We start from the raw sequence: 26,997 nt of genomic DNA, 5'->3' as shown, positions 1-26,997 counted from the left end.
CAGACCAGGAATGCAGAGGCAAAGCAGAACACATTGTAGATGCTAATATTCACCAGAAGAGGAGCAAGGGAGCTGTTTTCGAAGGAGTGAGAAGGAGTGTTGTGCACAGATTCTGTTATGACTTTAATGGAAACAGTGCATGTCATTCCCACACAGCTTGCTGAGTACTTGCCCCTGAGAATATAGTGATTAGAATGAATGATGTGCTGGGATTAAAACACTTTACTGTTTAGTTCTATTTGTTGGGAAACATTTACTGATTCTAGCCCTGGTTTCCCTTATGATATGATTAGGCAGAGAGGAGTCACTTTCCTGAGGAAACTGAGGTCACAGCGTTCTCTCACGATATAAAGCTCGTGAGGCATGTGGAAGAGCTGAGATCATGGATTTGGAAAGGATCGCCGTAGAGTTGTTAAAATAAAATTTTCTACAGATAACTTACTGATCTAGTTGACTTCTATTCAGTGATTCATGACTTGGGTACTGTTTAATCTAGCAGGTAGAAAGGAGCTCTGAAGAGCAGTACAAGGTGAGAGCTTTTTATAGACCAAAGTGAGCAGGGTCAAGGACGATATACTGGTCATTTGCTAATGGGTTAATGAGAGTTCCTTTCCTTATATGGAACAAGGAGCTGGATAAGGGTTTGGTAAGCAGGCAAGCATGATTGGTTGGTTGACCTGGGCCTTCCTTTGCTTGGAGAGCCCAGGTAGGGAAACTTAGATAAATTTTGGTTTGCTGATGTGGGGCTTAGCATGAGTGATTCCATCTTGGACCTAATCTGGTTACTTTGACAGAGTCCTTGGCCTATCACATAGTCTTTACTATGCAAATAGGGCCAGTCACTTCAGAATTTTGAGAATTGATCTCAGTATCTTTCTACTGAAGACAATAACTGCTTTCCAGCATTGTGGCAAGACATTTAAGAGCTTCCATCACAGCTTCAGTGCAACTTAACCACGTAACCAGTTCTGTGAATGCTGTCATGTTCTGGAATATTATCGTGCCTCACTTTTCTGTTTTGTAAATTTGGGAAGATTGTATCTGCTTCACAGGGTTTTTTGAGAAAGAAATGAGTTACTAATAATGACTGCAAAGCACTTGTGACAGTGTCTGTCTCAAATGTTATTATCATTGTTAATGCACGTTGAGCTTTTAGCTCAGTGCTTGAAAACCTGGCAATCATTCAGTCAATGGTAGCTAGTTTTTACACAGTGCCCGGTATTATTATTGCTAGAAACAAAGAAAAATAACAATTTACGTCAAGGGAGGATCCAGTAAATGATCTATGAAGGTCTGTTATTGCCTAAACCAACATATGCTTTGTGATAGTGATTAGGCTGGGTGGGAGCCATCAGTCAAGCCAGAAGGATGAGGCAAATGAGGAAACCTTTCCAGAAGACATGTGGATGATTCTAGGGAACTGGATGACGTTTTGGTTGGGGGCATAACTTCACAGTAATTGAACACTCCCCAAATATCATTTTTAAAGTAAACTTACCTTATTACTGTTAGTTGGAGGCATAAATTTCCACTCGGTGAATGCCCTGTGCATTTGTGGATCCGATTGCAGGGTTAAACAAAATCAACAGAGTCCTTCCATCCCATTCATTTCTAATGCAACCTGTATTGCTACCATCAGCAGCAAAATAAAATCTTTTCCATTTACCTCTGACTCAAAAAGCAGAGGGAGAGGCATTTTGAGATAGTTTAAATAGGGAAATGGAGATTTAGAGGTTAAGTGATGGGTTTAATGACAGTGGTGCTTCATGTTAGCACTGTATTTCATTTTTCAAAGTATATCCTCATAAATAATCTCCTTGGATCTATACAACTAAATAGAATAGAAACAAGAATATAAGACTGTTATCTCCGTATAACAAATCAGAAAGCTGATGTTTCTCTATCAGATGTATACTCAGGCTAAACTGGAGACATTGATTCCAGCTCTCACTGTTACGTAGGGGAGCTTCTCTTGCTATCATTGTAAAGCCTACAGCATTTCCCCAGCATTGACTTTATTCTGATTTCTTTAAAAATAAACTCCTGGGCTTCCCTGGTGGCTCAGTGGTTGAGAGTCTGCCTGCTGATGTGGGGAACATGGGTTCGTGCCCAGGTCCGGGAAGATCCCACATGCCGCGGAGCAGCTGGGTCCGTGAGCCACGGCTGCTGAGCCTGCGCGTCCGGAGCCTGTGCTCTGCAACAGGAGAGGCCACAACAGTGAGAGGCCCGCGTATCACAAAAAATAAATAAATAAATAAACTCCTGCTAGTCTTTCTTGAATTAGATGCTGATAGACCTAAGAAAATGAGTCTAATTCCTCTTCCCCATTAGCCCTAAAGCTAACATACCTGCAGATCTTCTAAGTTACTCTTTTCTCTAAATCAGACTTCCCTCAGTAGTCTGAACTTATCTATCACAAATTCTAGAACTTTCATCATACGTCAGAAAAATGTACTTTATCCACTTCCCTGAAGAAAGAAAACAAGTATAATTCACTCAGCTAATATTGACTGATGGCCAACAGTATTAGAATCTTATTGTGTGTTTATGTACAGTCATGAACAAAAAAGATACAGTCCTTGAAATTAGGTAATTTGCTTATTAGGGCAGGGACATAGGTGATATTCATGAAATAATTTAAAATTTTATTCAGCAGTAAGTTGCCATGAAAAAAATAAAATAAAAAACAGTGTTCTTGAGCATTATATTATATTGAATGGAGCAAGAAGTTATCCCTGAGGAAATTGCCTTTGAAAGACAAAAAAGGAGCCAGGCATTCAAAAATCTGGGACAAGAGAGAGCCAAATAAAGGAAAATGTTAGTGCAAAGATGGGAGCCAGGCTGGTGTGATCAAAGGATCAAGAGGATTCCAATAAATAAGGACTAAGTTGAATAAGGGTGCAAATGAGAAGAATTGAAGTTAGGGACATAGGCAGGGACAGATATTCTGGGGCCTTAGGATGCCCCATAAAAGGGATTTGGATTTTATTCTAAATCCTAGTGCTATCTATTGGTTTTGAGTGTGGAGAGACTTGATCTGATCTCATTTTTAAAAGAATACGCTGGCTGTTTTAAGAAAAATGAATTGTGGGGAGGCAAGAGTAGAGTCTGGGGACTAGTGAGAGGCTTCCAGTAAACCAAAAGAGATTATCATGTTCAAACAAGGACTTGATGATGCATTGTCTTGCCTTAGAGTTGGGGCGGATGGTGATTGAAAGGGAAGAATTGGACACTTCCTAGCTGGGGATTTGAGTAGCTGGGTGGACAACGCTCACTTGAAGTAGGAAAGACTTAGGGTGAGAGAAAAGGTCTTGGGGCTGGGGACAAATGGGTAGTTCTGGTTTTAAAAAAATTATGTCTGGAATTTATATTTTGTTTTAGATGTGTTCTCACTTATATGCAGTACAGGGTAACAGTAGTTTCCCTTGAATTTGAGCCGTTATTTCTATTATATCAGCCTCAGGTTGTAGTTGTTTATTAAGCAGTCATGTGTAGAAAAAAATGTATTCAGTGAAAAACTATGCATCCTTTCTCTCTCTCTCTCTCTCTCTCTCTCTATATATATATATATATATATATATATATATATATATACACACACACACACACACACACGTACTTTTTTTTAATGCAGGCTTCTTAGATTTCCCTTCTTGGTTATCAGATTCTAGCTCTGTTTCTTGTCTCTGAGCTATTTTGCACCTCTTTGTAAGTTGCAGGTAATAATAGATATATAAACTCTTCTCTGTGCAGTAGTGATTTTAATTGAGTACCTTTTTTCTGTGGAAAACTGGTTTTGTCCACATTTGCAATTAATTTCAACATTCCTTTACTCCATATGAATTTTTCTTCCTTTTCCCTTCATTCAGTTACAACATCTGCTTGATTTCCTCATCTAAGTAAAGTAAAATCTTTAATGTGCATTCCTTTTTATATCTGTATGAGAATCATAGCTTTACTTTTTCCTAAAAATGATCTTTTAGCACAGTTCTCACCAATGGCTCATATTGCTCTCCTGGGCAGATGAACACCCATATGTTTTCACACAAACTACTGTAAAGTTGTGCTCCCGAATTCTGTATTTAATAATGTGACATTAACACATTTCATTTCATATGATGCCAATTTCCCAGAAAAATTCTGGACTCTCATGTGAAATACCCAGAATCAATTTTGCCAGTACAATTATGAATTCAAATGTCAAATGATTCATTTTATACCTCAGCCCCAAGAACATTGCATCCTCCTAGTGGAAGGGAGAATTTCTAATGATCAGTCTTTGAGCTTCCACAAGCCATTTAGTAAAATTTTAGACACTTTGTGTACAACAGAATTAGTTTGTCAATAATGAAAGATATCATTGAGTGTTTCTAAGCAAATTCATACATTGCCTCTATTCTCAGAAGTGTATACTTCAGTGACTAAGGTTCTGAGAGATTGTAATTCATTAATTCTTAGAGGAAACTTACTTGAAGTTATATTCTAAAACTGTCTTTTAAAAAAGATTAGCTCATGACTCATAAATTGGAGTGGTTCATTTTTTGTCTTGTCAAGGAAGAAGAAAACGTACTTCACTGACAAGGAAAAAGAAACATTGCATCTTTGGCAAAGGTGCAGTTTAAATATTTAGAAAATTGTGATTCATAAGTCAAAAAAGGTAACGATATAATATCATTTCCAGAGCTGTATCTGTGCAAGCACTTTTTGTACTCATATAACATTAATTGATTTTAAGGTATCATTTGTATAAGTTATTATTAACATTGAAAATATAAATCATGAAGATTAAATGACACAATTAATTTACAAAAAATAAGTTCATCTAACGTTTATTTTGTAAGACTTTTTAAAAAATATTATGCCAGGCCTGGCAAACTTTAACAAATATTTTAATTTCTTATAAATCATTTTTTGAATGTGACTATTTTAGAGGAATTATAGATGAAAACAGAGTTTTGGTTGACAAATTGAAAACTTCACAAAGAAAGAAGCATAGATTTATTGATTGATATAGCTAATATGTTTATGGCATCTGTGAGAGCCACGTATACAGGTAGATTGTGAGATGGGTTGATGATTACCAATTTTGTTCTGACGTTATGAAAATAAAAACTCAAATGTTACACAAAACTTATTCTTTGAGTTGGGGTGGATGGTTATTGAAAAAGAATAATTAGATGCTTTCTATTTTGGGGATTTCAGTAGCTGGGTGGACACTGTTGTCCTGACCTGAAATAGGAAAGACTTATGGTGAGGGGGAAGGTCTTGGGGCTGGGGTAAGAATGGATAGTTCTGTTTGTAACAAACTTACTTCTAGAATTCACATTTTATTGTAGATGTGTTTTTACTTGCATGCAGTAGAGGGTGACTGTAGTCTTCCTGGGACTTGAGCCTTTATTTCTGTTATATCAGTCTCAGGTTCAGTTGTTTGTTTAGCAGTCATGTGTGGAAAAGAAAGATGTATTGCATGGAAAACTATGCATCTTCCTTAGATTACCATCTGTAAAATGCTTACTTTAAAAACCTTAGCTGAACTTACTTTTATCCATACTGGGTTGACATTTTTGGTATATTTTTAACAGTTCTAAGACAAAATATTTCACTTGTCATTGAGAGATTATACACTAGACTTGGGGAAACGTGGGGGCTATCCTGATGAGGCCTCTCATTTACATTTCCTCATTTGTGAAAGAGAAAGTATTTAGTTTCTGGAAACTTGGGGTTGCCTCCCCCCTCTTTATGTTAGACTACATTTTGAATTGGCCTTAGAGTTCCTTCAAATAAAGCAACAAGCAATAAATGGATATTTTCATACTTCTATAAGCTCTCTTCTTGAAGGAGAGATCCCTTGTAGTATTCACCATTTTAGCTCCAGAACCTACATTGTTGATGGTTGAGGGTAGATCTCATAGAGGTGTCTTTGCCTTACTGGGGAGTCTTTGTATGGCTTATAGGGTACAATTCTAAGGTCAAAAGGAAAGGGATTGACTCTATCCCTAACATTTCTCAAGGACCCGTGATGATAGAGAATCACAACTCTCTTCCCACATTTGGTACCCTAAGAGGTAGATTTCTGTTTATTCTGTATAAGAAATATTTTTATTTATTACTTTATTTTATTTTATTTTATTTTTTGCGGTACACGGCCTCTCACTGTTGTGGCCTCTCCCGTTGCGGAGCACAGGCTCTGGACGCGCAGGCCCAGTGGCCATGGCTCACGGGCCCAGCTGCTCCGCGGCGTATGGGATCCTCCTGGACCGGAGCACGAACCCGTGTCTCCTGCATCGGCAGGCGGACTCTCATCCACTGCAGCACCAGGGAAGCCCAAGAAATATTTTGAAAAGAAGCAAACATCATTTCTAATCAAAGAGATGTTTTTCAAAGGAGTTCTTCAAAATGTACGTGTTCTTTTCCTTTGGGATAGTACATAAGACCTACCTTCTGGAAAGGTACACACATATCAAATCATGTGCTTCTTCCTTAAAAGGAAAAATTCATGTTTGGTCAATCCTCTTTACTTCCCATAAGGAAAAATTAACTCATTTCTTAGAGTGTCCAGAGAGTCTCAAGCTCATAATGAGTATTTTATGGAAATTTTCTCATAATTGAAGATTAATGTTTAGTTTATGATTTTATTTCAATAATCTCTACCATATTTATTTTTAACCCATTGCACAAATAGGGGTAACATAAGTTGACTAAAGCAGTATAACAAAGATTTTATGTTTGATGGACTTGGGAAGAGGGAGGAATAAGAAGTTTTTACACCCTTTTTCTCACTTGTTCCCAGCAGTGATCTCAAGTTTCAGGACAGTCTGGATGGCAAATAGGCAAATAGAGAAAAGTATGCTTTGTTTCTGTGGCAGTCTCAGAGCCAATGACTTCTCTGGGAGAGAGGTAGCTTATCCAGCCTAAAATTTTGAGACTGAAAACTTGGAGGGAAGCTGGTCCAAGATTTCTGCAGGATAAAACCCTTGGTGCTACTGCCAGAATAGAATAGATGTCTGGTTTGTGATATTAGTTATCTATTACATTCTTGGAAAGGCTAAATATCAGCTTCCCTGGTACCCAGCAAATGGCGATAGGTCAATTACTGCTGCTCTAAATGAATATTTTTAAGCAACTTTTTTCCCTTGGCATTATTTAAAGCATAAGTGGTTAGATTTATTTATTTATTTTTCACCAGTGTATACATGTCGATCCCAGTCGCCCAATTCATCACACCACCACCCCCACACCCCCGCTGCTTTCCCCCCTTGATGTCCATACGTTTGTTCTCTACATCTTTGTCTCAGCTTCTGCCCTGCAAACCAGTACAAGTCTACCATTTTTCTAGATTCCACATATATGCATTAATATACGATATTTGTTTTTCTCTTTCTGACTTACGTCACTCTGTATGACACTCTCTAGATCATCCATGTCTCAAGAAATGACCCAATTACGTTCCATTTTATGGCTGAGTAATATATATGTGCCACATCTTCCTTATCCATTCGTCTGTCGATGGGCATTTAGGTTGCTTCCATGACCTGCCTATTGTAAATAGAGCTGCAATGAACATTGGGGTACATGTGTCTTTTTGAATAATGGTTTTCTCTGGGTATATGCCCGGTAGTGGGATTGCTGCATCATATGGTAATTCTATTTTTAGTTTTTTAAGGAACCTCCATACTGTCCTCCATAGTGGCTGTATCAATTTACATTCCCACCAAAAGTGCAAGAGGGTTCCCTTTTCTCCACACCCTCTCCAGCATTTGTCGTTTGTAGATTTTCTGATGCTGCCCATTCTAACTGGTGTGAGGTGATACCTCATTGTAGTTTTAATTTGCATTTCTCTAATAATTAGTGATGTTGAGAAGCTTTTCATGTGCTTCTTAGCCATGTGTATGTCTTCTTTGGAGAAATGTCTATTTAGGTCTTCTGCCCATTTTTGGATTGGGTTGTTTGTTTTTTTAATATTGAGCTGCATGAGCTGTTTATATATTTTGGAGATTAATCCTTTGTCCGTTGATTTGTTTGCAAATATTTTCTCCCGTTCTGACGGTTGTCTTTTTGTCTTGTTTATGGTTTCCTTTGCTGGGCAAAAGCATTTAAGTTTCATTGGGTCCCATTTGTTTATTTATTTTTTTAATTTCCATTACTCTAGGAGGTGGATCAAAAAAGATCTTGCTGTCAAAGAGTGTTCTTCCTATGTTTTCCTCTAAGAGTTTTATAGTGTGTAGTCTTACATTTAGGTCTCTAATCCATTTTGAGTTTTTTTGTGTGTATGGTGTTAGGGAGTGTTCTAATTTCATTCTTTTACATGTAGCGGTCCAGTTTCCCCAGCACTGCTTATTGAAGAGACTGTCTTTTCTCCATTGTATATCCTTGTCTCCTTTGTCATAGATTAGTTTACCATAGGAACATGGGTTTATCTCTGGGCTTTCTATCCTGTTCCATTGATCTATATTTCTGTTTTTGTGCCAGTACCATATTGTCTTGATTACTGTAGGTTTGTAGTATTGTCTGAAGTCAGGGAGTCTGTTTCTTCCAGCTCCGTTTTTTTCCCTCAAGACTGCTTTGGCTATTCGGGGTTCTTTGTGTCTCCATACAAATTTTAAGATTTTTTGTTCTAGTTCTGTAAAAAATGCCATTGGTAATTTGATAGGGATTGCATTGAATCTGTAGATTGCTTTGGGTAGATAGTCATTTTCACAATATTGATTCTTCCAATCCAAGTACAGGGTATATCTCTCCATCTGTTGGTATCATCTTTAATTTCTTTCATCAGTGTCTTATAGTTTTCTGCATACAGGTCTTTCCTCTCCCTAAGTAGGTTTATTCCTAGATATTTTATTCTTTTTGTTGCAATGGTAAATGGGAGTGTTTCCTTAATTTCTCTTTCAGATTTTTCATCATTAGTATATAGGAATGCAAGAGATTTCTGTGCATTAATTTTGTATCCTGCAACTTTACCAAATTCATTGATTACCTCTAGTAGTTTTCTGGTGGCATCTTTAGGATTCTCTATGTATAGTATCATGTCATCTGTAAACAGTGACAGTGTTACTTCTTCTTTTCCCATTTGTATTCCTTTTATTTCTTTTTCTTCTCTGATTGCTGTGGCTAAAACTTCCAAAACTATGTTGAATAATAGTGGTGAGAGTGGACACCGTTGGCTTGTTCCTGATCTTACTGGAAATGCTTTCAGTTTTTCACCATTGAGAATGATGTTTGCTGTGGGTTTGTCATATACGGCCTTTATTATGTTGAGGTAGGTTCCCTCTATGCCCACTTTCTGGAGAGTTTTTGTCATAAATGGGTGTTGAATTTTGTCAAAAGATTTTTCTGCATCTATTGAGATGATCATATGGTTTTTCTTCTCAGTGTGTTAATATGGTGTATCACATTGATTTATTTGCGTATATTGAAGTATCCTTGCATCCCTGAGATAAATCCCACTTGGTCATGGTGTATGATCCTTTTAATGTGTTGTTGGATTCCGTTTGCTAGTATTTTGTTGAGGATTTTTGCATCTATATTCATCAGTGATATTGGTCTGTAATTTTCTTTGTTTGTAGTATCTTTGTCCGGTTTTGGTATCAGGGTGATGGTGGCCTCATAGAATGAGTTTGGGAGTATTCCTTCCTCCGCAATTTTTTGCAAGAGTTTGAGAAGGACGGGTGTTAGCTCTTCTCTAAATGTTTGATAGAATTCACCTGTGAAGCCATCTGGTCCTGGACTTTTGTTTTTTGGAAGATTTTTAATCACAGTTTCAATTTCATTACTTGTGATTGGTCTGTTCATATTTTCTATATGGTTCAATCTTGGAAGGTTATACCTTTCTAAGAATTTGTCCATTTCTTCCAGGTTGCCCATTTTATTGGCATAGAGTTGCTTGTAGTAGTCTCTTAGGATGCTTTGTATTTCTGCAGTGTCTGTTGTAACTTCTCCTTTTTCATTTCTAATTTTATTGATTTGAGTCCTCTCCCTCTTTTTCTTGATGAGTCTGGCTAATGGTTTATCAATTTTGTTTATCTTCTCAAAGAACCAGCTTTTAGTTTTATTGATCTTTGCTATTGTTTTGTCTCTATTTCATTTATTTCTGCTCTGATCTTTATGATTTCTTTCCTTCTGCTAACTCTGGGTTTTGTTTGTTCTTCTTTCTGTAGTTCCTTTAGGTGTAAGGTTAGATTGTTTATTTGAGATTTTTCTTGTTACTTGAGGTAGGCTTGTATAGATATAAACTTCACTTTTAGAACTGCTTTTGCTGCATCCGATAGGTTTTGGATCATCTTGTTTTCGTTGTCATTTGTGTCTAGGTATTTTTTGATTTCCTCTTTGATTTCTTCAGTGATCTCTTATTTAGTAACGTATTGTTTAACCTCCATGTGTCTGTTTTCCCCTGGAATTCATTTCTAATCTCATAGCATTGTGGTTAGAAAAGATGCTTGATATGATTTCAGTTTTCTTCACTTTACTGAGACTTGATATGTGACCCAAGATGTGATCTATCCTGGAGAAGGTTCCATGTGCACTTGAGAAGAAAGTGTAATCTGCTGTTTTTGGATGGAACATCCTATAAATATCAATTAAATCTATCTTGTCTATTGTGTCATTTAAAGCTACTGTTTCCTTATTTATTTTCATTTTGGATGATCTGTCCATTGGTGTAAGTGAGGTGTTAAAGTCCCCCACTAGTGTGTTACTGTTGATTTCCTCTTTTATGGCTGTTAGCAGTTGCCTTATGTATTGCGGTGCTCCTTTGTTGGGTGCATATATATTTATAATTGTATCTTCCTCTTGGATTGATCCCTTGATCATTAAGTAGTGTCCTTCCTTGTCTCTTGTAACATTCTCTATTTTAAAGTCATTTTATCTGATATGGGTATTGCTACTCCAGCTTTCTTTTGATTTCCATTTGCATGGAATATCTTTTCCATCCCCTCACTTTCAGTCTGTATGTGTCCCTATGTCTGAGTGGGTCTCTTGTAGACAACATATGTATGGGTCTTGTTTTTGTATCCATTCAGCAAGCCTGTGTGTTTCGGTTGGAGCATTTAATCCACTCACGTTTAAGGTAATTATCAATATGTATGTTCCTATGACCATTTTCTTAATTGTTTTAGGTTTGTTTTTGTAGGTCCTTTTCTTCTCTTGTGTTTCCCACTTAGAGAAGTTCCTGTAGCATTTGTTGGAGAGCTGGTTTTGTGGTGCTGAATTCTCTTGGCTTTTGCTTGTCTGTAAAGCTTTTGATTTCTCCATTGAATCTGAATTAGATCCTTGCCGGGTAGAGTAATCTTGGTTGTAGGTTCTTCCCTTTCATCACTTTAAGTATATCATGTCACTCCCTTGTGGCTTGTAGAGTTTCTGATGAGAAATCAGATGTTCACCTTATGGGAGTTCCCTTGTATGTTATTTGTTGTTTTTCCCTTGTTGCTTTCAGTAAGTTTTCTATGTCTTTAATTTTTGCCAATTTGATTACTATGTGTCTCAGCGTGTTTCTCCTTGGGTTTATCCTGTATGGGACTCTCTGCTCTTCCTGGACTTGGGTGGCTATTTCCTTTCCTATGTTAGGGAAGTGTTCGACTATAATCTCTTCAAATATTTTCTCGGGTCCTTTCTGTCTCTCTTCTCCTTCTGGGACCCCTATAATGCGAGTGTTGTTGCGTTTAATGTTGTCCCAGAGGTATCTTAGGCTGTCTTCATTTCTTTTCATTCTTTTTTCTTTATTCTGTTCCGCAGCAGTGAATTCCACCATTCGGTCTTCCAGGTCACTTATCCATTCTTCCGCCTCGGTTATTCTGCTATTGATTCCTTCTAGTGTAGTTTGCATTTCAGTTATTGTATTGTTCATCTCTGTTTGTTTGTTCTTTAATTCTTTTAGGTTTTTGTTAAACATTTGTTGCATCTTCTCAATCTTTGCCTCCATTTTTTTTCCAAGGTCCTGGATCATCTTCACTATCATTATTCTGAATTCTTTTTGTGGAAGATTGCCTATCTCTACTTCATTTAGTTTTTTTTTCTGGGGTTTTAACTTGTTCCTTCATCTGGTACATAGCCCTCTGCCTTTTCATCTTGTCTCTCTTTCTGTGAATGTGGTTTTTTTCCCATAGGCTGCAGGATTGTAGTTCTTGCTTCTGCTGTGTGCCCTCTGGTGGGTGAGGCTATCTGAGTGGCTTGTGCTAGTTTCCTGATGGGAGGGACTGGTGGTGGGTAGAGCTGGCTGTTGCTCTGGTGGGCAGAGCTCAGTAAAACTTTAATCTGCTTTTCTGCTGATGGGTGTTGCTGGGTTCCCTCCCTGTTGGTTGTTTGGCCTGAGGCAACCCAACACTGGAGCCCACCTGGACTCTTTGGTGGGGCTAATGGCGGACTCTGGGAGGGCTCACGCCAAGGAGTACTTCTGCTGCCAGTGTCCTTCTCCTCACGGTGAGCCGCAGCCACCCCATGCCTCTGCAGGAGAGCCCCCAACACTAGCAGGTAGGTCTGGTTCAGTCTCCTCTGGGGTCACTGCTCCTTCCCCTGGGTCCTGATGTGCACACTACTTTGTGTGTGCCCTCCAAGAGTGGAGCCTCTGTTTCCCCCAGTCCTGTCGAAGTCCTCTAATCAAATCCCGCTAGCCTTCAAAATCTGATTCTCTAGGAATTTCTCCTCCCATTGCTGGACCCGCAGGTTGGGAAGCCTGACATGGGGCTCAGAACCTTCACTCCATTGGGTGGACTTTTGTGGTATAGTTCTCCAGTTTGTGAGTCATCCACCCATCAGTTATGGGATTTGATTTTATTGTGATTGCACCCCTCCTACCATCTCATTGTGGTTTCTCCTTTATCTGTGGTAGTGGCGTATCCTTTTTGGTCAGTTCCAGTGTCTTCCTGTCGACGACTGTTCAGCAATTAGTTGTGATTCTGGTGTTCTGGCAAGAGGGAGTCCTGATCCCTTACTTGAAACACCTATCTTTCCAAAGATTATGACAAGAAGAAGGTTCAAGTAAATAATAACCTTTCTTCACTTTAATGATAACTTAGAAACTCCACTTCCTTTTGCACCACCCTGGTCTCGCAGCTCCCGCCCCTGCTCCTCGGACCAGGTCCCCTATTTATTTTTTTAATACATCTTATTTGGAGTATAATTGCTTTACAATGCTATGTTAGTTTCTGTTGTACAACAAAGTGAATCAGCCATATGCATACATATATCCCCACATCCCCTCCCTCTTGAGTCTCCCTCCCACCCTCCCTGTCCCACCCCTCTAGGTCTTCAAAAAGCACCGAGCTGATCTCCCTGTGCTATGTGGCTGCTTCTCACTAGCTATCTATTTTACATTTGGTAGTGTATATATGTCCATGCCACTCTCTCACTTCAATCCAGCTTACCCTTCTCCCTCCCCATGTCCTCAAGTCCATTCACTATGTCTGCATTTTTATTCCTGCCCAGCCACTAGGTTCATCAGTACCATTTTTTTTTTTTAGATTCCATATATATGTGTTAGCATGCGATCTTTGTTTTTCTCTTTCTGACTTACTTCACTCTGTATCACAGACTCTAGGTCTATCCTCCTCACTACAAATAACTCAATTTCATTTCTTTTCATGGCTGAGTAATATTCCATTGAATATATGTGCCACATCTTCTTTATCCATTCATCTGTCAGTGGACATTTAGGTTGCTTACATGTCCTGGCTATTATAAATGGTGCTGCAATGAATATTGTGGTACATATCTCCTTTTGAATTATGGTTTTCTCAGGGTATATGCCCAATAGTGGGATTGCTGGGTCATATGGTAGTTCTAAATTTAGTTTTTTAAGGAAACTCCATACTCTTGTCCATAGTGGTTGTATCAATTTACATTCCCACCAACAGTGTAGGAGGGTTCCCTTTGCACCGCACCCTTTCCAGCATTTATTGTTTCTAGATACTTTGATGGTGGCCATTCTGACTGGTGTGAGGTGATACCTCATTGTAGTTTTGATTTGCATTTCTCTAATAATTAGTGATATTGAGCATCTTTTCATGTGCCTCTTGGCTATCTGTATGTCTTCTTTGGTGAAATGTCTATTTAGGTCTTCCACCCATTTTTTAATTGAGTTGTTTGTTTTTCGATATTGATCTCCATGAGCTGTTTGTATATTTTGGAGATTAATCATTTAGATTTATAACTAGAACCAAATATATACTTAAGGACAACTTGTAAATATGAAAAATAATGATTTTGACTATGTATCCTAAATATAGAAATTACCTAATGAATATATTTAAAAGTAATTTTAATCTTCATAGCAGTGATGTGGCCCAGGGTTATTTTTGGCAAGCAGAAAATTAGACAAAGAGTTGTATACAAAGAGTATTGAAGAAATTGTAGAATATCAGTTTTTCCTTTAAGATCGGTATACTTTTAATCAGCTTGTGTTAGCATAGGAGAGAGAGACCCCAAAAGAAGTAAAGAATAATTATCAAAAGTATATATACCTAGTCTTCAAATTTCAACTGGATTGAGAAAACTTATATTCTTCTAATGATTTCCCAAATGGGAACTCCAGAAGTTTTTGGAAAATCCCAGTGTATTATAGGCACAATTATTTTTCAGAGTAAATTAAATCTAGAAACCTTGGCTTATTAAACCCAGACTTTTCAGATTTTGTAACCTGTTATTTTACTGATTTTTTGGAGCAGGGGAAATAGAAAGACTCTCATACCAAAATTCACCAAAATTTCTTGACCAGCTAAACTGGTATTGAAAGTAAAATCATGCAGTTTCAGAAGTATTTATTTAATCTTTAAAAAACAGTTTCAATGGAACTTCACTATTATTTAAAGAAGAAAAAAATCAGTATGATTTTTGGCATTATTTTCAAATTTGGATTTATGAAACTGTTTAGCAATGCTGTGAAACAAATTCTTTTTACTCTATTTTTTTGAAAAATATCTTTTAAATAACGAATCGAAAATTTTTTGGCTGGAATTTGTTGCTATAATTCCATAAAAGGACATCAGTTGATCATGCTTTTCTTCTGAGGTTGGGGAAATTTTACCTCTTCTACTTTATACTCCTGTGATAGGAGCATTTAACATTTAAATGCTCTTTTAACTGATCTGGCATATTACAGGTTACAGGGTATGAGAGGAAAATTAAGTTTACATATATACCATATATAAAGCAGATTTTCATTAATAATACATATTTATTTCAAAAGTAATAGTAATGGTAATAGTAAGTAATAATAAAGAATGGATGATCAGACAAGAGCATGATAACCATGAAGCAATCTCAAAATGATTTTTTGGTAAATATTATGGTTTGACGTATGAGAAGTGGTATGTGTTGAAACATGAAATTCTTCAAGCATTCTTTGATGATGATAGCATTCCTTAGGAATTTTTTAAAAATATTTTATGTACACCAAAAATACCAGTTTCATATTTTATCACTGTTAGAAAAAAAGGCTTTCCAGTAGTTTTCCTTTGGGTTGTAATTTTTTCCAGGGGCAGAAACTATGACAGATTATCCATTTCCACAAAAGTGAAGCTAGTCCACCATTCTGTGTTCAATCAAAGGTACAGTTCATCTATAAAGTGTTGTCATTGTGTGTTTCATGTAGAGAAAGAAACTAGTATGTCATAAATGCGCTGCAGTTATTTTCCATTTCTTGTTTCAACAGCAATAAAAGGAGAGAGAGAGTTACACATTTATTTACTTGTCAGACTGGACAAAGTTCTTCAGAAAGAAAAATCGTATGCTACCTTAACCACTTTAGCAATTTTTGCAATCCAAAAGGAAAAAAAAAAAGATTGATTTCTGTTTAGCCTGTTTTTTTTTTATTCTGTGGGTAACACTATTTTTTTTTCCTAGACATTTCTCTCCCTCAAAATTAAGGGGTTATTTTAGAACCATTTTACAGTGTTTCTTGAAAAACTAAAGTTCTCTAGGAGACTGTCTGTTCTGTACTTGAATATGTAAGTACTAACCACGTCTGAAGGTATTGAGATAATAGATACATTCTGTTTACGTGCTTTGTAGTGAGCTATTGTTCTTAAGCCTGTAAGATGCAGCTACAAAGAAGATGTAAATGGAGAATTCACTGAATAAGCCAGAAAGAGTGTTACCAAACTAGACCTTTGGGTCCACTTGCCCACACACAGTAAAGCCAAGCTCTTGTGAAGGAGAGTGCAGCCTTTATTGAAAGGCCAAGTAAGGACCTGAACTCTCCCATGGATTTCAGGGAAGGGTTTTTAAAGGCAAGATGAGGGAGATAGTTGCAGGGTGCCTGGTAAGCTCCTGCATAATTCTCTGATTGGTTGATGGTGAGTTAACAGGATGGCGACAAGGGATTAACATCATCAGTCCTCAGGCCCCAGCTGGTCTGGGACCTACGTGCTTATAGTCATCATGCAGTTAGCTTCTTCTGTCTAGTGGGGGTTTTAGTATATGCAAAACAACTCAAGAGTATGTGTCAGATGCTGTTATCTATGTCCTTCAGGGAGGAACTAAAGATTCTGTGACTGTAAATTGTTACCATTTCTCCTGGTCCAACTACTATTTTTTGTTACTACGTGTTCACATTCTTTCAATCATTAATTCTTGAGCCAGCCTTTTATGACTCAGTGGAGGCCTGGGGGAATAAATATTTTCTACAAACAAGAGGCAGGCGGAGGACATGTGGCCGGGGTGGGGGTGGTGGGGACGTTTGTCCTGGGAAGGCCCCACAAGGTCCTGCTCAGTTATAAGAAGAGAGAGAATTCTCTTTTTAGGCATTTATTAAGTATAACACTGTGTTCACTTTTTAAAATCTAATAATTGGCATCATTTGGAGAATAATACACTAATTCTAGAGGCAGAACAAAGAAAAGGTACATTGCCTCCCTTTTAAAATATTTACTTCTCTGATTAAGTAAAATCCAAAGAAAAACACAATGTAGATATGGGATACAATATCTTTCATAACCAGCAATGGTGATAAGACTTTCCAAAGAAGGATTCATCTACTTCAGTGAAGCTCCATGAGCCTATGGGGAAGAGCCCTTTTCTGCAACTTGCATTTTTAGATATTTTTAACATCCTATGGAGTGTGGGTTCCTGGTGTTATCATATGTCAGGCCTTATTAATCAGACCATTTTATACAGATTGCCATCTGCAAACACATCTGTAACTGGGTCAACGTTGTTCTGATTAAATTACCATGACTATTTTTCTTTCTTCGTCTTTCCTTTTTAAACATGGGATGTGAAGCCTCAGATTCATACTAACGTAACATTTATCATCCATATGTGCCAATTTTCTTCTTTGAGGCAAAGCATGACAAATCATTTAAGTGTTCACATTAGGAGTGCTAATCCTCTATGTCAGGAGTAGTCAAACTATAATCTGTCAGCCAAATGAAGGCTGCAGTTTACTTTTCTATAACCTGTAGGCTAAGAATTGTTTTTACATTTTTACAAGGTTGTTACCCCCCAAAAAAAAGAATCTGTGATGGCGACCTTACGCCATGCAAAGCGTAAAATATTTACTATCTGGCCATTTAAGAAAAAAAAATTGGCAGATCCCTGTTATATCTGATGGCATTTATATATGCAAACATACAAAATGTTCCTCTTTTGTTAAATCTCTCATTTTCAGCTCTGACATTTTTTCCTTAGGCTTGCAGCCTATTACCCTTCTCTTGTTTCATATGCCATAGGCACTAGAGAAGAGTGTGTTGTTGCTCATGTGTGTAATCAAATGAATTTAAATACAATTAACAGGGCTTCCCTCGTGGCACAGTGGTTGAGAGTCTGCCTGTTGATGCAGAGGACACGGGTTCATGCCCCGGTCCGGGAAGATCCCACATGCCACGGAGTGGCTGGGCCCGTGAGCCATGGCCACTGAGCCTGTGCGTCTGGAGCCTGTGCTCTGCAACGGGAGAGGCCACAACAGTGAGAGGCCCGCGTACCGCAAAAAAAAAAAATAATAATACAATTAACATATGTCCTTTGTTTTTCACCCCTCTAGTGATGTAGTTAATTTAGTAATATTTGATTTATTTCATTCATTTTACCCAGAAAATATTAATAAACTATATATGTGTACAGCAAATAAGGTACAACCCCTGACTTCACATGCTTATAGTTTGTGAAGACAGAAAATTAAATAGGCATCACAATCCCTTATCAAAATATTCAGTACTACTATATAACGTAGAGCAGGTCATAGTAGAGAGACAAAATCAAATGGTGAATATTATGGAAGGCATTTGGAGAACTTGAACTCTGCATTCTGAAGGCCTACTTGAAATTGTCCAAATGTAGGAGAAATATAGGGAGAGGAAGTTTATGTAAGGTTCCAGGGTTGTAGAGAAATGGTCCATTCTAGAGTGAAAACGATACAGTGCATGATTGGAAAGCTGGACATTTATAACCAAATTTCTAGCTTCATAGAGCCATAAACAGGGACAATGTGATTGTCCCAATATTTTCAAGAAAAAGTAAATAATTTTCTAGTAGTTGTAGCTTATTATTGACTTAAAAAATAAAGAAAAGAGAAAGATGGTGATAAAACATATATTTTCATGACAGCAAATCCTTAGACCTTTAGAGAAAACCGTTTAACTAGAAAGCAGTTGTTCCATTAGAAAATAAAGCTCACTGGCAGTGTCATTTGGAACGTATAAGCAGTGTCAGTTTTCTTCTCTTAGGGAGTAAATGGTCAGCCATGCAGGTGTTATCAGCAGTAACGAGGCACTTCAGACTAGGGGATGTAGAGACCGAAGAGTGGGGTTTCATTTTATTTTCTCCAGTACATACAATCTTATTAACTTGAAAATTAAAGCTAAATAGTTGGTTTCCCATTGCTTACTCTTAGCTGTGCTGTAGCCACTAGCCAAATATGACTATTAAAATTCAATTAACTTAAATTGATTTGAAAACTCAGTTTCTTAGTCACACCAGCCACACTTCAGATGCTCAACAGCTACATGTGGCTAGTGGCTACTGTATTGGGCAATGGAGATTTGGACATTTCCATCATCATAGAGTGTTATCTTGGAAAGGACTGGCAGTTGCATTAATTACAGTAAAGTCATTTCTGTTAAGTTCTCTAAATAGATGTTATTTGTCATACCCATTCAGACAAGTTTTTCTTTTGTTATTGTACTTAAAGGGTTCAATCTTTGAATTTCAGTTCTTTTTGTCTTAGCTAGATATGAATTCCTTCAAAGTTTTCTTCTTCACATGGGATCCACAACATACAAAGCATTTGCAACCATATTTACTTCTCAATACTTAGATATTAAATGTTTTCATTGGAAGTTAACATAAAGAAAACATATGAAGTTAACATAAAGAAAACATATGAAGTTAACATAAAGAAAAGCGCCTATAGCTCAGTAAATCATCTCAAAGTGAACCCATACATGGACCCTAAGTAAAGTCAAGAAACAGAATATCCTTTGCTATAATTGTATTTATTGAGTAATTAATGTTTTTGAAAGAGTAGATTTTTAAGTTCTTTCTGTTTTTTTAATGTGATTAAATTTAAAGCTTCACTGAGAAAATTTTGGTTTATTCAAGAAATAGTTAGACAGTTTTCTAATTATCAGTTTTTCTCTTATTTTCTTCCTTCATGATGCTCATAATGTTGGCCTCCTTTGTTAATTATATTAATTCTCACCTCCTTAGCCATAGTTTAGAGACGTATATGGAGCTGAGGGGAGTGTAGACAAAGGCCAAATAATAAAATATTGAAGTTATCATATTCTACAGTTTAATTCTTTGACTGTTGGTTTTTACTAGCATTCCATATTCTGAAAATCTGAAAAACACATATTCTGAAAAACACATCTAAATGATACAACCACATACTAAGTGAGAATGGCCAGATATATTATTAATTTTTTTAGAGTAACCTTTTCTTTGAAGTATAACAGTCATGCAGAAATGTAATCCAACATCAGAGACGTTGAATGTCATTAAAAATATTCTTCCACAATTTAAAAAGCTGCAAGGTACTCCATCCCACAGATGTACCATGATTTAGCTTTCTAACTCCTGTTGCAGTTTTCTGGCTTTTTACCTAGTCGTCTTACCCCTCTTTCCATAATTCTGCAAAAATGAATTCATCTGTGTTTAATATCTTTGTGCCAATTTCCAATTTTTCCTTAGAATAAAATTCCTAGAGGCGGAATTTCTGAGTCAAAAGGCATGTGCATTTTTTGTTTGTTTGTTTGTTTTTTGCGATACGCAGGCCTCTCACTGTTGTGGCCTCTCCTGTTGCAGAGCACAGGCTCTGGATGTGCAGGCTCAGCAGCCATGGCTCACGGGCCCAGCCGCTCCGCGGCATGTGGGATCTTCCCGAACCGGGGCACGAACCCATGTCCCCTGCGTCGGCAGGCGGACTCTCAACCACTGTGCCACCAGGGAAGCCCCCTAATAAACCATATCTAAAATAAAATTTCACTGAATCAGTTTGAGAAGTAGGCCAGTCTTCATTGTAGGTGTTTAACAGCAATGGTAGTTTGATAGTTTGAAGTGAAAATTAATTTCCACAGGTATTCATCACAGTTTTACTTATTATAGATGAAGCATTCTTAATTGAGTATTCGTAGACACTTAGGATGAGCTTTAAATTATTTGACTCCCTGAAATAGTATGCAAATCCTGAGGTTGTGTATATATTGGGATGGTCCATACCTTGATCATATAGATTAATCTACTTAATTTCTAAATTTGTTCTTCCTTCTCTATCCCTGTCACCACTTCCCTAATTCAAGGCTTCAGCATGTCTTACACAAATTGGTTTGTTGTACTTGGGCGGGGGAACATGGCTTGTCCCACTAAAGCCATCTTTTATATAACCATTGGAGAGCTCTAGCAGCTATGGAAAATACATGGTAAAGATGAATATAAGCATTAATTTGATTATCTTGTCAATTCCCTGTAGTGGTTCACATCTGAACTATAACTGGTGAACAAGTTTTGCTGTCATCCGCTCCAGGTGGAAAAGTTCATCCTTTGTCTCTCTTTACTTTGAACTCAGTGTTTTCCAGCTCTTTGGCATGTTCTTTCTTATCCCTGTCCCCCTAGATATCTCTATTAATACTATATAATTTGACTAAGGCATTCCCTTCTTTTCTTCAGGAATCCTTCACAGGCTGTTACTTTTCTTCATGCCTCTCTAACTCATACCTGGCACTATCCCTATCATTATAATTACCATAGCATGTGTGTGCAACTTTAGTGTGTGTGTATATCATGTTTCACTTGCCATTGATCTTCTTGAAAGTAGGGCCTATGTTATTAATTTTTATATTCCTGGAGTCAGGCACAAGACCTGGGACACCAAAGGTGCTCAATAAATATATGGCAAATGAGTGAATGAATGAAAATGGATTTTCAGGTCTGCTCATTAATTTAAAATAATTCATTTCAACTAGAACTTGTTTTTATAATATACACACTAAAGACCTGATAATTTTAATTCTCATAATATGACTTCTGAAATTATAATACGTTTAACTTGGTGAACTTTTTATGGTAAGAACATGCAAGTCTCACAGTCATATGTGTCTGGACCCCTTTACACCAGCATTTGAAGAGATCAGAAAGGTCATCATTTCACAACTGAGGAATGGTTGGGGGGTGTTAAATTCAGTGGGTAGGTGTGAAGCAGCATGGTATTATATCACCCCAATTTACCAGTACTGTACACCAGGGTCAAAGACATTGGACCGCTTTGATCCTTACATTTCCCCTCTTTAAAGTGAAATAATGATGACCAGTTCACAGAGAGCTCCTTTCATCGTTTTGGTATATTCCCTACCACACTATCTCCAATGTAGTTTTTTGTTTGAATTAATGGGGAAGAAAAGGAAAGGAAAGGAAGAGAGAGAAAAAAAGGAGAGAATGAGTTAAAACTACAAAACTTATAAAAGTAGTAGAATCTAATATTTATTGTTATCTTTTACTGTTTGTGCTTTTTAAGTGTGGTCTTTGGTGACCACATAGTATTCCTTAACGAGAATGCACCATATGTGTTTAACAGCGTCCCCATTTTGGGACAGTAGGAAAGTTTCCATTTTTAGCCACGTACGTGTAATACGGCCTTGAGGGTGGAGCTTTGCCTGTATGTTTGCAATCACTGCCATACTGTTGGCTCTGAGGGATGGAAGGCTCTCCTGTAGATACTCCAAAACTCTGCACCTGTGTGCCTTGCCGCAGCAGTGTGTCGGTCCCTCTTCACCAGCAACTCTCTGACCATCCATTACAGTTGAGAGTAGCCATCTTTCAAGAGAATGGAAACTGTCTCATCCCCCTTCATACACTACTTGGACCTTCTTCTTGTGCTCATGAGGCACTTTTGAGAACTTGACTCTCTCTTGATCCCTTCAAGGGGATCCAGTATGTGTGGTGGCATTTCTGACCTCTGAGAGGGAAACAGCTGTATTTGAAAATATGAAGTTAGTAGATGAGCAAGATGCTCTTTGGGAAAGAAGAAGAACGAATGTTTTCTTTGAGAAGTTGAGCAGTCACTGTAACGTACAGTAGACGATTCATGTCTCTGTGTAAATTGAATTGTGATTATCTTTCCCATACACTCAAAGCCTTATTTATTTTGAGTACATTATATAGATGCTGCTATCCACAGGATGCATAGAGGATCCTATGTAATGTGTCAGCCTCGACACTGCAATAGAAAGAACTCATTTGCTTACCATGTTATACGTACTGGTCTGCATTTCCCCAGGCTGTGAATTACTCCCTTCCAGGGAATTTCTGCCTTGGAAGGATCATTAACTCTTTGAGGGTACCAGCAAACCAGGTAGCAGATTCACCTTTTGTGAACTAAAATTCTAAATCCAGAAAAGACGATGAGAGTTCTGAAGTCCATCTCCCTATCTTTGTAAGAGGATCATCTCAGTAAGGAATGATTAAGGTTGTGATTTTTAAGGAGGCATTCCTAGATTCAATTCCTTCCTCCATAAGGTTTAAAATTCCTCTATGCCTCAGTTTTCTCATAGGTAAATAATATCTACCATATAGTTTATTATGAGGATTAAATGATAAATAGAACTTAGATACTAATAAGAGCTCAATAGGGAATTCCCTGGCAGTCCAGTGGTTAGGACTCTGTGCTTCTACTGCAAGGGCCACAGGTTCAATCCCTGGTCTGGGAACTAAGATCCCGCATGCTGTGTGGTGTGGCCAAAAAAAACCAAAAAAACAAAAAAACCCCACAAACTCAATAAAAGCTAGCTATCATATTATTAGTCTTATTATTATTGTCATTATTAATTTGATGAGCTTCAGAAAAAATTGTGCACCTTTCTTCATGCCGTTGAGACCTGGCTGTCCCTTTAAGACCTGCTACTCTGAAATAATAACCAACCCCAAGTAAACCTAGTCAGTGGAGAAGAATTACAGCCATTTTCTTTCCTTTTTTTTTTTTAACTTTAAAAAAAGAGCATTACAGATAACCCCAGTTATACAGATTTTTTCTTGTGTCATTCCATTTAAGCTCTTAGGAGCACAAAGTTTTAGGTCTCTAGTCTCTTAAAGTAGTAAATTGTTTAAGCAAGAAAATAGCTGCATTGATAGGATCCTGATTAGCTTATTGGCATTTGGCTTTGTGGATGCAAATGCTGAGCGAAGATCTAGGATGCAAAGATTTAGGAAAGCGGTGTTTAAGACCAGCTCTGCCTCTTAGCATTGCGACTGTGGACTACTCAGTGCCTCTCCTTTGCAGATTCTTATCCAAGTTATGGGACTTGGTAATCTCTGAGATACCTAGAAGAGCTAATATCTTGTGATTGATTCAGAAAGGAATCATGCTTTAAAGAATGGGGAATGAATTCTGCTCCCAGTTCCTCAGGTAAACTATTACTATGGTATAATAAATTGTTGGGAAAATTATTCTAATTTTCCTTGCCATTGGATAGATACAGCCATTGAAGCATTTCAGGTGAGAATAGCTTGTCTGGACAGCACCACAAAACCACTGCTGGGCTGGATTAAGTTCCTGACATAACAAGCTGATATAAAAGGTTATCAGAAGTGAGTTAGCCACACAGAGAATTGGCAGGTGTAGCCACTATCAGCAAAGCTTTGTTTGTCAACAGTGTTCCTAAGGGAATCACCTTCTCAGCAATGCCACTGTCCCTGCAAAGTCATTCTCTCTGTAGCTTTGAGAAACTCGCTTCTTGGTACAGCCAAACCCTTTTCTATTCAATGTGTCTGCCATCTTTTGAGAAGAGCTTCCACCATAACGTGTCATGTTCATTTCTGTGACTTCATAGTATTTGGCACTTTCTGGGTCTTGAAACAAACACAGTGTCAGCAAACTCATTTCTTCATCCAGGAGGAAAGGGCCAAGTTGTTGTTGCCCAGTTGTTGCTGGTGGACAGAGGCTCTGTTTCCAGGTTTTCAGGGTCCTGGTATACCTGTGTTTACCTTGGAAACTAAGACATGCTGGGGTTTTTTGTTTTTATTTTTGTTTTTTAATCAGGGGTATAGTTGCTTTACAATGCTGTGCTAGCTCCTGCGGCACAGTGAAGTGAACCCGCCATATGTATACACATATTCCCCTCCCTTTTGGATTTCCCTCCCATCCAGGTCACCACAGAGCACCAAGTAGAGTTCCCCTTGCTATACAGCACATCCTCACTAGTTTTCTATTTCATGCTGGCTTTATCTCAGAAATCACTCTTATCCCTGCACCTCTTGGTTCACCTGTGAGTGAAGACTAGAAACTTCTCTTTTTATCTGACCTCTTGTTTAAAGAAGAAGAGTATTTTGATGTTCTGTTGACACACTGATTACGGTGGAGTAGTGTCTGCCTCAGCAATTAGGGTTTAGTCAGCACTTAGGGCAGAAACCATGTATAGTAAAAAAATGCCTTTAGAAATCCGTTAAGTTTGACATAAAGTGCAGCGTAAGTAGATTTGTGTACAATTCTATGAAGTAAAATACGTATATGAAAAATGCATATCTTCAAACTAGAACCACACTGCACACACTGCAAGCTGATTACTCTGAGAGAGGTTCCAGGGACCGACATACCTTGTAGGCACAGTTAATTTGTGTCTCCCTGTTCACTACCCTCCTGGTTATATTTACTGCATGGAAGGGCAGGCAGACTCACTCAGGCTACTTAAATTCTTGTTTCTCTCCTTCTCTCTTTATCTCCCTAGATGTGTACAATTAGAATATTATAAGCTAAATACCCAAATGATGTGGCTCCTCTATAGCTAGGGTTAGCTCTGTATTCATAGAGGGGAAAGATGATTTAAAAGATGTTTCAGTAATAGGCTGCTGCAGAGAATCAGTTTAAATTACTTTTTTTTTTTTTTTTGCGGTACTAGGGCCTCTCACTGTTGTGGCCTCTCCCGTTGTGGAGCACAGGCTCCGGATGCGCAAGCTCAGCGACCACGGCTCACGGGCCCAGCCGCTCCGCGGCATGTGGGATCTTCCCGGACCAGGGCACGAACCCGTGTCCCCTGCATCAGCAGGCGGACTCTCAACCACTGAGCCACCAGGGAAGCCCTAAATTACTTTTTGATGCATCAAAGAGCACTTATTGAGCACCTATGTTACGGACTCAGTGTTTTGTGTGCTCCCTCGAAATGCATATATTGAAACCCTAACCCCCAGTGTGATGGTTGGAGGGCCTTTGGGATGTAGTTAGGTTTAGGGTGATGCCCTCATGATGAGATTCGTGTCCTCATAAGAAGAAGAGACAGGAGAGTCAACTCCCTCCCCACAAGCACACATGGAGGAAAGGCTATGTACGCACAAGCTGGAAGGAGGCCCTCTGTAGCCAGGAATCAGCTCTCACCAGACACTGAATCTGCTGGCACTTTGATCTTGGACTTCCCAGCCTTCAGAACTGTGAGAAATAAATGTCTGTTGTTTAAGACACCTGGCCTGTGGCATTTTGTTATGGCAGGCTGAGCTGACTAAAACAACTTACTGTCCTCTTGATCTAGATTTTTTAAACCAGGGAAAGAATGCTGTTGCCTGCATGTGAATGTAAACGTGATACATAATAGAGATGACATTACAGATCACTGAAGAAAAAAATGGACTGGTAAATAACTAACCTGGAAGTACTATGTTATCCATATAGAAAAAAAAATCTATACCATTCAAATATAAAAAAAATCTGTTGCATTTAGGTTAAATACCTAATTATGTAAATAAAATATTAAAATTTTAAAAATAAAATGTAAGATGATTTCTTATAAACTTAGAATAAGAATGAGGTTGTTTAATGAAATATAAAATTCAAACCTTGAATAAAAGAGTTGACACATTGATCCACATAAAAATATCCTGTTCAATAAAAATCACTATAAACAGCCAAGTCACAAACTGGGAGTAGATGTTTGCAATACATGTAAACAATGTAGGATCAATATTTCATATTTATAAAGAATTTCTATAAATTAGCAGGACAGTAACTAATAGGAAAATGGACAAATGAGGATCGAAGCAGGCAATTTCTAGAAGGGACCATACTGGACTGATGGATAAAGAATTGATAAGATGTTCAACTTCACTAGAAATTGGTGAAATATATGAGAAACAAGGAGATCTAGGAAATCGGTAAAATATTTTAAATTCTTACAATACCAAATGTTGGTAAGGGTGTTTAGAAAGGGACATTTTTAGACCCTGTTGTCTTTTGCATAGCTTGATAAGCCTAATTTGCAGAACAATTGTGTAGTATCTAGTAAGTAAAATTGTACCCATTTTTAACCTAGCAGTTCTGTTACTAGCTGTGATTTTAGAAAAACTCCCTAGTATGTGAGCAGGGAAACATATACAGACTTAATTATGGAGTCATTTGCATTAAAACATTAAATACAATACATAATGTTTATTACAAGGTCTTTCTTTTACTTGTTTTCTCATGTATTTATTTATTCAGTTTACATGGTCTATACATAAAATCACTTTAAAACCTCTAAATTATCTCATGTCCATTAAATGGAAACAGTAATGCTAGGCCTGTTTAAATTACAAGAAAAAATCACTCTATACCAACAA

The 26,997-nt window shown here is 37.7% G+C and overlaps 1 long non-coding RNA gene across 3 annotated transcripts in view; it reads left to right on the top strand.

Annotated features, from left to right (window-relative positions):
* LOC149749835 (uncharacterized) overlaps positions 1-26,997 on the top strand; it is a 70,234-nt gene that overhangs the window by 6,880 nt on the left and 36,357 nt on the right. The window lies entirely within an intron of this gene.

The sequence above is a fragment of the Delphinapterus leucas genome, chromosome 3 (genome assembly GCF_059928025.1).
Source record: "Delphinapterus leucas isolate spDelLeu-1000000601 "Yukka" chromosome 3, BTC_Dleu_Yukka2, whole genome shotgun sequence".
Lineage (NCBI taxonomy): Eukaryota > Metazoa > Chordata > Mammalia > Artiodactyla > Monodontidae > Delphinapterus > Delphinapterus leucas.
Note: the sequence above shows the minus strand (reverse complement) of the source record. Positions and strands in the feature narration are given on the sequence as shown.